Source organism: Canis lupus, chromosome 18 (genome assembly GCF_048164855.1).
Source record: "Canis lupus baileyi chromosome 18, mCanLup2.hap1, whole genome shotgun sequence".
In the NCBI taxonomy this organism is placed as follows: domain Eukaryota; kingdom Metazoa; phylum Chordata; class Mammalia; order Carnivora; family Canidae; genus Canis; species Canis lupus.
Window position 1 is genome coordinate 31,450,031 of NC_132855.1, and position 14,455 is coordinate 31,464,485.

At 37.7% G+C, this 14,455-nt stretch overlaps 1 protein-coding gene and 1 non-coding gene across 9 annotated transcripts in view; both read left to right on the plus strand.

Moving 5' to 3' along the window:
- The first annotated feature begins 312 nt into the window (after positions 1 to 312).
- The window catches only part of DGKB (diacylglycerol kinase beta), a 694,510-nt gene continuing 680,367 nt past the window's right edge, over positions 313 to 14,455 (plus strand). For 6 of the 8 annotated variants that reach the window (XM_072783954.1, XM_072783956.1, XM_072783959.1 and 3 more), the window contains exon 1: positions 314 to 542. The gene's annotated coding sequence lies outside the window, so the exon portion shown is untranslated. Of the gene's footprint in view, positions 543 to 705; positions 1,069 to 14,455 lie in introns of those variants that run through there. The other 2 variants (XM_072783961.1, XM_072783955.1) reach the window with 2 other exon arrangements.
- LOC140609608 (small nucleolar RNA SNORA57) lies at positions 11,200 to 11,341 on the plus strand. Its single transcript, XR_012011377.1, has one exon. It is a non-coding gene; the product is annotated as a small nucleolar RNA SNORA57 (small nucleolar RNA).

Sequence of the window (14,455 nt, forward strand, 5' to 3'; positions counted from 1 at the left end):
TATCCTCATCCATCCTCCAGTCACCTGCTCCCAGGTTACCAAGTTAGAATGCAGAAATAGAGTGTGCAGCTTTTAGAATTGCTAGAAGTGGGTTAGGCAAGTGGTTGGTGAACAATGACCCATCAAGGACTATAGTTAGCAAGAGGGTGGGGAGACAGGTCTCAAGTTTCCCGTTGAAGGGGAAATGTGTCCTGAATGGTAGTAATTGCGGTGAATCAAGCTTAATGTCTCAACATCAGCCACTCATACCTGCACAGTCTCCACCCTCGTCCTATAACTGGTCCAGCAGTTAAATAGCTGTAACACACTGTCTCTCTCCGCGTCCTTCTCCCAGAGCTCCAACAGCAATAGTAGCAACAGCAGCTGTAGAAGCGGCAGCTAGAGATAGGCAGGGCTGTTGCTTGCAGCCGCGCAGATTGCCTCCTCCTCACCACACGCACACACATACACACACGCACTGCACAGATTTCCAATACCAGCGCATCTTGGTATAAATGAAGGACTCAAAGAGATGAGAGAGGAGCATGAGTCATGGACAACAGGTATTTTATCCCTGACAAAGCCCGTTTCCTTCTGATGCTTACTGGTATGGGTAATACGATAACCATTTGTGATGCCTGTAGCCCGGGGGGGGAGACTGGAGGTGGCCGCGCAAGGAGGGGAGACGGGAGTGCGAGGTGGGGAACGAGGATGCCAGGGATGACTTTCAGGCTCCGGAAACCTACATCTCTCCAGCCTCCGCTGTTTTTGAGTTGCAAATTGTCGGGGACTGGTGGGCTGCAGGCAGCCTGTGCTGCTGCCTGGGAGTCGATTTCCATCTTTCAGACACTAGTTAGAATGGGCCGTGCGTGGTGGAAGGGGGTGGAAGTCGAGGGGAGGAGATGCTGCGAGCGGAGTTCTTGACGCTCCACTCCTCCGGGAAGCCGAGCCGTGTGGCCGCCTTCCTCCCGAGCAGGGAGCGTGTGAGCTGGAAGGGATCCTGAGAGCTGGCTGGTCCCAGGTCCCCTCCGGAAAAGCGGCTGCCCTCGCTTCGGAGATGCGCCCAGCCTTCGCCTGCATCACACTGCAGTAAGTTCAACTCGACACGGTTGGCAGTTCGAGTGGCTTCTGGGTTCGTGCTGCGGGGGAAGGGAGACTGAGAAGAAATGGCGAGGAAAGTTAGAAAAAGCAGAGCTTGGAATTCTCTCCTTGAGATGCCAAATCGGTTTGTGTCTCTGACTCCCGTCCTAGTTACGCTATAGTTGGTGTCCTCTGGGTTATTTGCTGACCGATGGATGCCCCTCGTCGGTTAGGTATGCAGAAGGCGCTTTGTCCGTTGTGATCTTAGGCAACAAAACTGGTAAATGTGTCCTACATTTAATTACAAGAAGGAGCTCCTGAAAGTTGGTGACGGATGGCAGTTGGCCTTTGCAAAAGAAAATTCATGTGGAGGTCAGCTTAGACTTGCAAATGCCCAGCTAATTGTTACAAGTTTCCTTGCAGATTTATTCCTAATCTGCAAAACAAAGAAGCAATCCAACAAACAAAAACGAAGGTCTTTGATTTACTTTATTAAAATAAAATGTGCTGTAGGTCTCTAGATGACTCTAGGCAACCGCCTAGGCGACACTGATGATATGATAAACATTCAAATACTCTTTAGTGGGTGGAAGTTCTGGATTCCCCCAGTCTCTTACTACTGCAATCATCTTCTCCACTTGCTAAGCAGTCCCTTCCTTGTGATTTCAGAGTGGGTTTGTTTGTGTGTTTAACAGAGATGGCTTTATACTTAGAACCAAGCAGCATTGTGGTCCCTGGCAAAAAAAAAAAAAAAAAAAAAAAAATGAAGGCTAAAAAACTTTTGAAAAACTACTTCAACCGGTTGCTCAAATTGTAGATAACCAACCCTTAAGAGGAGGTGAAAACAGGTCAGCGACAGGCAGTCCATTGTAAAGCAAATGACCAAATAAATGTGAATGCAGGCAGAATAACTAAAGGCCTCTTTTAGAGGGAATCCAGAAATAATTAGTCTAAGAACCTTAATATATGTCTAACCGGGTCCTCCTTTACACTGAGCAGGATTTTTTTTTTTTTTAATGAAGAAAAAAAGAAGGAATTTCTCAAGCAGAAAGGACATGTTGCACAAACATATTAGACTTAGTTGCAGGATCACCGGAAAAATTATTGTATTACTCTCGTTTTCTCCAAGAAAGATTAATGAAAAAACAGAGAGTACTCAAAACAGAATCCAGAATTTTTAAGCTGGACTCTTCCATATGCTGCATAAATTCTATAGGACAAAGGTATCAAAACTTGTGAAACAACTATTGTGAAATGCAAAATAATTCTGAAATTCTCCATCAGTAGAAAAGAGGAAACTAAGAATCACTCTTATCCAGTTATTTCAGTTTTTAATTGTGTTACTCCTTCTCGAATCCACCTAATCTTCATTATTTTATTAAGAAATAAAACATATCCTGAATGTAATTTGTACTACTTTACCTACTCATCTCAGGGATGTCCAGATAAAATATTTTTGTTATTATGGAAATACCCAATTATTGGAGGTAACCTATTCCATACTCGCATATTTCTTGGTGCCAAACTCTATGCATGAGTTTGTAAATCACTGAGTAAGATATAATCAGGAAGATATATTGTGATGATAGTGCATGCATGAGTGTGGTTGAAAACTTTAGACAGCCATAAAAAAGAAAAGGAAGTGTCTATACAAAGACTAATATGATTGGAGCCACAGTGTAAGCAACTCTAGAATAGGTCGTTACTTGAACTTCAAGTATTAGCTAAAGAGAAGAAAAATCAGACTGAGAGTCTAAATGGAATTGAATTGAATAGGGATTTGTCGGAATATCTTTTAAGATGGAAACATAGATAGACAAAGTCGAGTTTTGGGAATACCTTTGCTTAATAATTTGGTTGACCTCACTATAAACCTCATGTTTATACACAATGGACAGCTCATGTTATGTCTGAGAAGATTTTCAAAAGTAATTTTGAGATAAAGCAATCATTTTAAGGTTTAAACCATTGGTGAGTTTTGCTGAGAAAAGTGTCTGAACTAGGCACGTATCCTATGACTCATGCTTTCCTTGCACACTACAGAAAGAAGGAAGAGTTGTAGCCAGACAAGCCAAAGATAGCTTCTTGTCCCTCAGTCTAGTTTGGCCTGCTAATAATGACTGTGATGTTGATATAGGCTTGAAATGACATATTGAGAGTATTCTTTACTAGATGCTTCCCCGCACACACTCCACCCCCCTCCCAGGCTGGCCTCAGGAACAGAATTGTACTTATGTACGCATGATGTTGTTGCAATATTCTCTTAAGGGTAATACTTCTAGCCTAGGAGCATCTGCCTGGAGGAGGATCTAGGCAAGAATTTGAACCCACTTCATATTGCTCCTTTCCCATTCATGACATTTTCTCTCTTAAAACACCAACACAAAATCTGACCTCAAGTAAGAATCCTATGTATTTGTGCACCCTTAGGTATTGATTATGAATAATCAATCAATCTCTTTATAGCTCCTTGATTTATTTGCATGTATGATTTATTCACCATATAGCACATGAATAGCTCACAATTATTATAAGTACACAAATGGCAGGTACTAGATTAAGTACTTTGAAAATGTCTTCTCATTTTTGGGATAACAGCTACAGTAGAGATGGCATTTTCTCCCTCTTATAAGAAACTAAACCACAGAACAAATAAGCAAATTACCTAAAGGAGCATATTTAATAAATGGTGGGCTAATGATTAGCTCTTAATCACTTTGCCCCTTTGTTTTATTATAATGGTACTCTACCATGTTCTAGTGGAGTGAGCTTGTTGAGAGTGTTTGAGAAATTATAACAATCAGGAGAGAACTCCCTACTCTACTGATAACCAAGATTGGAGCTACCCAAATTAAAACCTGAACTGACCCCAAATCCAAACAAGGTGTATTCAATCATTCTAATTTCAGTGTTCTGCTCTGGCTTCATAAACCATGGGAATGAAGTTGGGGACATCTTTGCCAGGAAGGAAAATGATGGACTTAATATGGGAGGAGAGAAGTTGGAAGACCTAAAAACCAGGTGGAGAAAAAGAAAATAAGAGGAGGCTTATCATGGTAGAAGACTGGTATGAGAAATTTTCCAGACACTGTGTCCTGAGGGAGGCTAAAAAACAAACTCTTTGGACTGCATGGGGGGTAGATAGATAAAGCACAAATTTAAAACATCTCTTTAAGTAGCTGTAAGGTCTGATTATAAAAATCAGATTAGGCTTGTCTTCAGATAATCTTTACACATTTTTTTTTTTAAGAGTAAAAATGAGGATTCAAAGGAAAGTGAGGAGAAATGCCTGATGATGACCAAAGAGGTAAAACAGTGTGTGGGAATATCATGGATTCTTGCATAATCACTTTCTGAAAATTTGCCAGGAAATAAAAGGCCATCTTTAACTGATGAGGATAAAAACAAAATGGTTCATTTAGGTAAAATCTGAAGTGTTAAGGAGAATACCGTGATTACTGTCACTTGTCTTCTTATCACAAAAGACAAACACTAACAAGGAAAGAATAAAATGAAAATGTTATGGGCATAACGCCAAACAATATTTTAAGATTGGTCTTTCTCAGCATGCTAAATTTAAACAGCTGAAATTCTTTTTTAAGTATTATCTGAGTCAACAATTTGAAATGAAGGATTTGCCTTGAACAGGGAATCTGTATTGCATTGTAAGTTTGAAACACAATGTCCTTGACTCAGTTATTTTTTGTTGGCAATATGCCAATCACTCCAGAGCAAGGAGCACAAAAATTATTACCTTCAAAATTGGAGTATAAATATATCTGCTCCGTAAGGAAAGTTGACGAACTTTGATGGAGCTCTGCAAATACATTTACATTGTCAGCCTGGATTCTTTGTCTTGTCTCTTGTCACTTGTGATGCTGCAGTTTTAGGTTAGGAATAGAGTTGGGAAAATCATCATCGAAGGTTGATTTTTGAACGTGGTGCTTTGGCTCTCTTCCCCTTATAGTCCAAAAATAATGACAGGAGCTGTTGTTGCATGCTTGCCACATACCAGTTGCTTGTATAAGCCTCTTGCGCATTTAATCTTGACAATACCCTTATAGGATAATCCTATTATCATCTTCATTCCCATTTTATAAAAGAAAAACTGAGGCACAAGAGGGATAAAAGACATACTTACAGTTAGGAATTAGTAGTTATGGAGCTAGGATATGAACCAGAAATCTGGCTCGAGAGCCCATGCTTTTAACCCAAGGGCTCCATGTCCACTTATTAAGTGTTATTGACTTTTTATAACCCTCTGCAATTCATGCCATTTTTTTACCTCCTTAGTCTCTGTTTACACCTGTCTCTACGATTTCTTTCTTGACACTCATATTCTGCTATCCTTACTCCATTAGTACTTCACCTCATGATTGGTCTTTAAGCTTTTGCTCTAGCATCCCAAACTTCCAGGATTCTGTTTGGATGCTACCACTAGCTCAGCTGTCCTTTTCTGTTGTTCCACTGAGACTGGTGCTTTCTTTTATCGTTGAGTAGGTCACAAGGGTTGGAATAATCTATTATCTACTTTGAGGGAGGAAACCAAGCCTTACTTAACTTCGGAATGTAAGTGCTGAGCATTATGTCTAATATAATATTAAAACTCAAAAGACAATGGAATTCAAAGCTCTAATCTAATTCCCTGAAGGGATCCAAAGTTCCAATTCCACAGTCTTTGCCCCTAAAATGACTAGAGAATGGTCTTTCAAATCCCAAGTTACAGGTCTGAGCCAGATAGCAAATTTTAATTAGTTGAACTCATAATTTGCATAAAATTACTCAAAAGGCATTTACCGCCCCCTGTGGTAGTGCATATTTAGAATACAGGAGACAATATGTTGGAATATGACACAGTGCTTATTCAAGACCACAATATTGACATTTGTAATGATACCTAATTTCTGGTACTAATGTATCTTGAGGAGGGAAAAAACAAATATTATTAGAATAAATGATTCATCAAAGATATTTTGCTTTTTTCAACCAATAGAATGAAATTGTAAAAAGGTGCTTTTGAAAAATTGTTTCTTGAATTCTCATTTTCCTTGAGGAAAAGTCCTGAGAAGATTTTGATTTAGTCATAGCTAATAAATATTAAGTCATATCAGGAACAGACATTAGAAAGCTGACTACTGGTAGAGAAACATGAAAAAAATGAATAGTGGGAAAATCAATTCCTACTCTCCCTCCCGCAAGGAAGCATTTTCAGTTTATGGGATAATTTGGATCTTACTAATGATTTGTAAATTTCTTTCATTAAGTATTTAAACATTATAACAACGTGAACTGGATGGGCATAGCCATAGGGCTTTCCAAGCATAGTATTGTTTTTTTAAAGTATCATCTTAGGTCAAATAATTCTATTTTATTCTTTTTTTTCTTACTTTACTCTCTTTCTAATCCACACAAATCGGTTGTCAAATATACAGTTGTAACCAGGGAAGAACATATTTGATGAGATGTGGAGATGTATGATAGCGATTTAAGATCCCTTTGGAGTTCCATCAAAAAAGTTATCTGAGGATGAGAATACCCCAGTGAAATAGCTGGGTCTTCCATTATAACATTTCTTTTTCTTTATAGTAACTTGGCTTATATCATATTTTGATTATTTGTGATGATGGAATTGTGGTTAAAGGTGTGGAGAAATCAACTCCATGTAACATTTTTCGATATGCAAAGATGCTCATTTGAATTTCATCATTTCCTTCTTAGGCACTGTGATATAGGGGTTAACATTTATTCTTTGCATTCAAATGGCTTGGCCTCAAATCTTTACTACTTGGATGACCTTAAGCAAGTAACTTAAATTCTATGGTTTATATTTCTCTTTGTAAAATAGGGATAATGAAAATAATATCCACTTCATGGAATTATATGATTTAATCATGTGTGTAACAGGCTTAGAATGGAAGGAACACAATAAATACTAAAAAATATTAGCTATTACTATTTTCTGGTTGATATTGTCTCAGGTAAAAAGTAAAGAACTAATAGCAAAGCAAATGTGCTAAATAAAATAGAAATCTAAAAAGCTGTTTTCATTTTAGTTTTATATTAATAAAATATGAAACTCATAAAATCTACCAAATGTTATAGAAAACACCCTCTTTAAAGGGTCAGCCTTACTTACAATTTTGCCCAAATGGTTTTTATTGAATTATTAAAAAAAAGGGTAAGTGGTAACAAAGATAAATTAGATAACACATGCAAATACTTCCAGGAGAATGGCTGGCATACAATCAATCTAAGAAATTTTAATTCTTGTCCCTTTAGCTATCACCATAATGCTAGGCTTTTCTTTTTCTTCCTCTGACAATCTTAAGAGGTAGTCACTCCTAAGAGGTGATAGCTATCATCCATTCAGTGTACAAACTGATATTCGATTTTCATCTATATAGACTCTTTTCCCATTTGTACTTATGCAGATTGGAAAAATAGGACCTCTTATGTGAGGAAATCTGTTATTACCTAGATTGACTCCTTTTTTGAGTCATATGAGTCATATGAACTGGAAAGGAGGAAGAAATAGAGGTACTATGGAAGAGCATTACAGGATTCTTGACCTGAAAACAGAACTTCAAGCACAAGAGATGAGTTTGTAGTTTACTCAGCGACTTGTTTTGCTGAGACAGAGAATGTAAGAAAATGTTTTTTCCTGGGCTTTTGACCAAGGAATCCCTTCACTGGTTATTTAATGAAAAAAATAAAGACTGGGGAATTCTTAGTCGCCTGCCTTTCTTAGTGTTGTATTTTAGGGATTGTAAGTAATGCTCAGCTACTCCTGGGAAATTTTAAGGTTCATATGAATAAACACAGTTATTAAAACTATCTTAAGAAATGGAATTACTGACACCATGATACAGTGCTTTATTTTATTTCATTCTTTAGTCCTGGATAGGCTACTTTGTTTCGGGCAACATGCCAGGCTCAGGAAAGGAAAGAGTAAAATAAGGGACAGACTCCTACTGTACTGAAGGTACCTCAGTGAAAGAGAAAGACAGAAGCAGACACACCTAAACAAGGAAGCAAATACATGATTTATTGTTGTTATATTAAGTATTATGAAAGAAACAAAGAACTGAAATAGAGAACAGAGGTCCTGTTTACTAGGGAACAAACCGGTTTCAAAACTCATGAGAACCACTTCCACACACCTCCCCTCCATTATCCTTTTTTTCATTATAGAACAAGTTTCTGGTGTTGACAGTGAGCAGAAGAGGATTATACACCTGAAGTAATCCTAAAACCAAGACAGATGAACTCATGGTGAATCAGAATTTTAGAATTATTGAGCAAAACATTTTCATTCAGTAAGAAACATGACTCCCACATTGCTTTTCCCTTTACCTTTCTATTACAGGATTATTACGCTTGTGGCAGCTTTTAAAGATTAGAAAAATGCAAGGACTTAATGTTGCTTAGTAACTTGTGTCGCCTGTCATTTTGGGTTGCACATAAACAACTTGTAACTTCCCCACACTTGTCCCAAATTACTAGAATTGAGAAAGAGCACACAAGCTGATGAGTCACTTTGCTATCCTGTTGTTCTTAATAAGAGTTCTGGTTACCAGGATGGGTGCTTTATCGTTACATAATGTTATTTGCCACCCCATATGTCAGAACTTTCTATTTGGCAAATAGAGTTTCCTTCCCTGTCGCCCACTGAAGAAAGCATAGCATAACAGCTATTCAGGGCAGAAGTATTGTTGTGTTTGGGTTCCTGGTTTTGAATGTACTCTAAACTTTATCAGACTACATAGTGAAGGTGAAGTGGTAAAGGTTTTTGATCTTCACGTGGAAATTTTACTTCAGAACTTCTAATGCTTCTATCATTCAAGCTACTTGCATAACTTCTTGCTGGTACTTTGAGTGTTCAGGTAACTATATTATCTTTGTTAGAATACTTTCAAAGGAAAACAAAACAAAACAATGATTTCAATGAGACTATAATAATATTGCTATTCTTTATGGTTAGATGGTGTTTTCTAATTCTTAAAATTAGAAACATTATAAAAGAGAAAACAATAAGATTCTGTTGGATTTAGCATATAAGTCAATAGTATGGGAGTACTGTATTGATCAAAATTTTTTTCTGCACTATGAAGTTTCAAAGCTGTATTGAAGGAATTAACACCTGTGTCTTACCTTAGGGGAGAGTCCTGGAAAAAGAGAGTAAGCACACCCTCTGTTTCTTTAACATTTGTTTTGCTGATCCTAATTAGTTAAAATCCAAACTATGTTAAGACATAAGGAAAAATTGTTTGGTGAATGCTATTATGTGTGTTAAAAGAAGAAAAGAGCAAGAAAGCTTTCCTTATCTAAACATTAAACAAAGTTAAATACTTTTCTATTTTAAGGACTTCTTATAGTTCTTCAAATTCAAGTGTGTGTTGGAATCTCTAGGAGTAGGATTCAGTACAAATTTCCCTGATTTTAATCACAGAATCCCTCCTTTTGGGAGCATCTATTAATATCTCTTTGAAAACCTCAGAGTGTAGTTTACTGGCCTATTGACATTCAATTATTCATTTAAAAAAGTTTTAAGCATCTCTTGTACATAAGAGAAGTAAGTTCTGGAAAAAAGATTATGAATAGAACCTGGGCCTGACATTAAGTAGCTTCTAATTTGGGGATTAAGGGAAGACACATGGGTGTAGAAATTATAACACCGTTCTAGAAGATAGATGAGCAGGAAGTACCTAGTAGGCTGCTATAGAAGATAAAAGTAAGAGAATAAGAAATTCGTTACAGATAATTTAGAATTTGAGTTGGGTCTTGAGGGAAAGTAGAAATTTTTTTTTGTAAAGACAATAAAAACACTTATAAAGATATATTCAGAGATCATGATTCTCTTACTCTTATGTGAAAACTAGTACTCTTTTCATTCATCCAAGCATAACTCTTGAGTGAATAGGTGGCTAACATGAATAAAGAAATTGGAGAGCAAACTGGGAAAAAGATATAAATTTGGTGATATGGATAGTAATTGATTTCTTTGAGGTAGATACAAATCCCTGTGAAAACAATGTAGGGTGAGAAAAAGATAACTTTAGGAACAAATCTTGATGAATTTTAACAGTTTTAGAGTATCAGAATAGATACAATATCAAAAGTGAAAATGAGTTGTCACAGAGGAGGAAGACAATAGCAGAAATCTGTGGTCTTCCAAAGACTAGGGAAAACATCCTGTAAGAAAGATAAAGTAATCATCACTGCCAGATGTTGCTGAGAGGTTGCGATCAGGAATAAAAAATAACCATTGGATTTGAACACAGGGAGATCATTGGTGATTTCAGCTAAAGATGTGTTGCCATGGTGATTGGGGTGAAACCCAGGTGAAAATGTGTTAAGGAGTGAGTAGGAGCTCAGGAAAAGGAGGCCGGGAGTGACTCATTGAAAAAGTTTGTGTATGAAGGTTTGAAAAAAAAAAAAATAGAGTTGTTTCTGGAGATTAACGGAAGTTTAAAGGAGCTTTTCTAAGATGGCAGGTTTTTTTTTTTTAAGATTTTATTTATTTATTCATGAAAGATACAGAGAGGAAGAGAGAGCCAGAGACACAGGCAGAGGGAGAAGCAGGCTCCATGCAGGGAACCTGATGTGGGACACTATGCCAGGTCTCCAGGATCAGGCCCTGGAGATGGCGCTAAACCACCCGGGCTGCCCAGATGGCAGTTTTTGAGCACGTTTAGATATCTATGAGAAGTCTAAGTGATTAAAAAGTGTGCTCTCCTTGGGTTGCCTGAGTGGCTCAATCAGTTAAGTGTAGGCTCTTGATTTTGGTTCATGTCATGATCTCAGGGTCATGAGATCTAGCCTGTGTGGGGTTTGGGGCTCTGTGCTGGGCATGGAGCCTGCTAAAATGCTCTCTTTACTTTTTCCTCTGCCCCTTCCCTCGTCTCACACTCCTCTAAAAGAAAGAAAGAAGAAAGGAAAGAAGAAAGAAAGAAAGAAAGAAAGAAAGAAAGAAAGAAAGAAAGAAAGAGAGAGAGAAAGAAAGAAAGAGAGAGAGAGAGGAAGGAAGGAAGGAAGGAAGGAAGGAAGGAAGGAAGGAAGAAAGAAAGAAAGAAAGAAAGAAAGAAAGAAAGAAAGAAAGAAAGAAGAAAGAAAGAAAGAAAAAGAAAAGTAAAAGTGTACTCTCCTCTTTTTGATTGGGATTGGGTATGTGATCCCTGCCCCCATAATGTATTGAGGTAGGGAGAAAGGATCCCTCTGTACCAAGTCTTTGGTACCTATGGATTTCAGTCCACCAGTTATATCCTCAAGTACCAGGACACAGGTTACAAAAACATAAGATTCAGAAAAGTAAAGAGATTTTTAAAAAGATTTTATTTTATTTTATCTTATTTTATTTTTTATAAAGATTTTATTTATTTATTCATGAGAGACAGAGAAAGAGAGAGAGGCAGAGGCACAGGCAGAGGGAGAAGCAGGCTCCATGCAGGGAGCCCGATGTGGAACTCAAATCCGGGTCCCCAGGATCATGCCCTGGGCTGTAAGGCAGCGCTAAACCGCTGAGCCACCCGGGCTACCCTTAAGATTTTATTTATTCATGAGCAACACAGAGAGAGAAGCAGAGACGTAGGCAGAGGGAGAAGCAGGCTCCCCTCGGGAAGCCCAATGTGGGATTCAATCCCGGGACTCCAGGATCACACCCTGAGCCGAAGGCAGACACTCAACGACTAAGCCACCCAGGTGTTCCAGTAAAGGGACGTTTGATGGAAACCTAAAAATGTGGATTTGAATAGGTTCCAAGACATGGAGTTTGAGTTGACTTTGATCAGCCATAATAAATCTATAGAGAAAGAGGAGAGAAGGGAGAGAAGGGAGAAATCTGAATAGGTAGATAGGCTTTGTAGTGCTAAATTGAGGATAATTTTGGAATTCAAATTCCCTTGGCAGAATTTGAACAAAGTGGAGAAAGTTTGAAGTTTTTGGACAAGGTTGGAGAAATTATTGACCAGAGTCATCTGCTAGGATCTGGGTAATATTGGGGGAAAGGGTGTTTGAGTAGATGGTCCTGACTTTACAAAGATAACACTTAACATCAGTATGTGATTCCTTTTAACTGGGGATGTGGCATTAGAAAATATAGAGCTCATCCAAGATGTATTGTTTTATTTCATTTTGCCTCTTATTTTTATTTTTATTATTATTTTTAAATGATTTCTGTTGCTTGCTTTTTGAAAATATTTTATTTATTTATTCATGAGAGACACAGAGAGAGAAGCAGAAACATAAGCAGAGGGAGAGGCAGACCCCAGGATCATGACCTGAGCCAAAGGTACTCTCAAATGCTGAGCAACCCAGGTGCCCTCCTTTTGCCTTTTATATTGTTATCACCTACCGTCTCATTATCATCTGTCATCTTCTTTATCACTTCTTCAGATTTAGAAATTCGGGTGTTGATTTTCCTTTGTCTTATCTCCTGTTATCATTATGATTAATTAAAATAGATAGGTTGGCAAGTCAGTTAGTAGCCTACAGAAATTCTTAACTACCTTACCTTCATTGGCATCCTATTCCATTCCACACTAACCATTGGTCAATGACCCTTCTGAATCTTGATATCTGAAAGTTCTCATCTTTAAAATCATGAATTACAAAACAATAACCACTTCATTCTCTCCACCTCCCACCACTCTCCAGTGTCTTGACACACCTTGTTTTCTTCGTGACTCTCTATTCATTTTACCATCTTCTTGCTATCCAGGCAAGACCTAGTGTACAACTTAAATAATTCATTTGCCCAATTCTTCATTTCTTTGTACTGTTCCTTCCATTTCACACCTGGAAAAATCCTTACCCTTTCTTAATTGAGCAGTTTGGCTTTCCCTTTCACTTTTTCAATGCTATTGAAAATCCCAAAACTGAGAAAACTGATGTCATAATAAATTTGTGATCTCCCATCTCAGTGTGACCCTGAAAATACTTCGTAGTGCCTATGTTTTATTTACCTTTCCATTGTCCATAGCTGACTTCTTGTAAAGCTCTCCCACACATGTACTTGGTGTTTCCTTAAGAAAAGAAAAGGTTTCATTTCCCTCTTCCTCTTTGTACCATTTACTTTTATTTTTGGTATGGACATTTAAACATTTAAATTAAATTTAGATTTTAATTAAAAATTATTAATATCCACAATTACATCTACCCTTCTCCCCACTGCCCCCCCTTCCCATACACTAGCTTTTAGACAAAGTTTCATAACATGGCCTCTCTTTATCTTTTCAAGAATGTCTATTGCCACTGTATTCTTTTCCCATCCAATATTTCTTTGACATTGAGCTACATAGAATATCCTTTCTGCCAGTGCTCCTTTCTTACTTTACTTACATTCTCATTGTGTCTCTGATTCTTTGTTTTCTCTGTGATTTCAACAGTACCTGGAACAAAACAGGTATCAAAAAACAAACAAACCCTGAATGAATAAGTGCACTTTGAAAATGCCTCTTTCTCGATTGAGGGTGATGAATCATCTCATGAAGCATTTCCCTGGGTCAACATTGTTTTTCTCTTTCAGTTTACTCTAAATAGAGTGCTAAATGACCATCTATGTTCTCTGAAATATACTGTTTCTTGCCTCCTCTCTATCCGTTTTATAGTATAGTTTGCATTGATTCCGAACAAGTGCCTATCCTTCAGCATGTTTTCCCCTTGGTATGTAGTGGTAATAAATATATTTATTTATATAGAGTAGTAATAAATACATTTGCTTATTCTAGAAATAATATTCAATCATGTTATTCAGTTTTAAGAATGAGATTCCTCTTAATTTGACAAACTGTAGTAATTGGTGCTTTATTTCTACAATATTAGCAGTTTAAGCTAGATTTAGGCATTTGTTTTATTTGTGACACAATCCATGAATTGATATTCTACATTCACTTGTCAACCTGGGCATAAAGAAGTGGAAGGATCAGAGTTGTTTTCAGTATCTGACAATAACAAAAATGGAGACTTTGAGGGCTTATCGGAAGTAAACAGTAGGCTAAGAGGTCACGCATGGGGAGAGAATAGAAAACAATCTAGTCGATTTTCCCCACTGCTATGTCCTTTTTTTCAGAGTCCCATTTAAGTGATGATGTACTAATAACAGAAAGAAAATATTTTTCTCAGTCACACGAAATACTTATTATAAGTGTGAATGAATACTTACAGAAAATGTTTATCATGATTTCTGGGTATAATTCATGAGTGGGTGGTCATTTGCTCAGATCCTTGCTTTCTCATAGCCCTACCCTCCCTGCATTCTCTCCACAGAACCAGATATCAATTAATAAAATAAATGAAGGGATCCCTGGGTGGCGCAGCGGTTTGGCGCCTGCCTTTGGCCCAGGGCGCGATCCTGGAGACCCGGGATCGAATCCCACGTCAGGCTCCCGGTTCATGGAGC